The following is a 1,126-nucleotide window of genomic DNA, read 5'->3' on the forward strand; positions in this document are numbered from 1 at the left end:
AAGATACTACTGTATTGATAACAAAAGGTTGGGCTTAATATAGAGTGCTTTTAACATCTTGATATTTAGTCTAAACAACATAATGGAGGACTGGAATGCCAACTTTGAATTTGTGGGTTGTTTGGACTATCTGTGCTCTACCCCCACGGGTATCGAAACCCGGTTTATAGCATTGTAAGTTCGCAAACATAACGCTGTGCCAGCTTTGGTGATACGTTTGCTGTCTCTCTCATGGATATATAATATTGTAATTATTATCTTTCTATTATTTTTATTATCTTTCTTATTATTTCTGAAAGCAACCACCTCCCTAATTCGACGAAAGCTCGTAAAATTCGTCGAACCTTGTAGGCTTGAACACCCAAACCTGTTTCCTTTTTTTTTTTTAATGCATGTGAAGCCAACAACATAGAAGTTAAACTTAATAAATGGTGTACCTCCAGTGCAATTTTGTTTTTAATTACCACCGCCCAAAAGCTCTTCTGCTAGTACAGCGGTATATCTACGGATTTACAATGCTAAAATCGGGGGTTCGATTCTCCTCGGTGGGCTCAGCCGATAGCCCGATGTGGATTTGCTATAAGAAAACCACACATACATACACACCCGCTAAAAAACAACCCTGGTGTTGGATACTTGATTTGTGGCTTGTTTTAAAAAATTCAGTTATATATATATTCATTTATTAATTTTTTTTCCCTCTTTACAAAATTACCTTTTATCACCGACTTACGCATGTATATGAAGTGAACCCAATTGTTTATTGTATTGGAGTACATACATATTGAAATATCATTCACCACATGTATACCAGTATATAAACTAAAAAATTTCTTTTTGAGTGACATAATTATTGGATTATTAACAGGTATATTAGTTTATTAATACTTAATGTGTAATTCCTCTAACAAACTCTCTAAACAAAACATGACCGGTTTTAGTTGTAGGTTTACATTCAGAAGATTAACAAAATACATAACAATAACAAAATTCTTGTTGAAATTAGCTTTCTGATTACAAGTGCAGTCACATATTCAGTGATAATTCAGCTTTCTTGCATACACTAGACACGTAACTTATCTGTTTTCTAAGAAACTGTGATAAAACAAGATTACAAGCTATCGTG

Source organism: Tachypleus tridentatus, chromosome 3 (genome assembly GCF_004210375.1).
Source record: "Tachypleus tridentatus isolate NWPU-2018 chromosome 3, ASM421037v1, whole genome shotgun sequence".
NCBI lineage: Eukaryota > Metazoa > Arthropoda > Merostomata > Xiphosura > Limulidae > Tachypleus > Tachypleus tridentatus.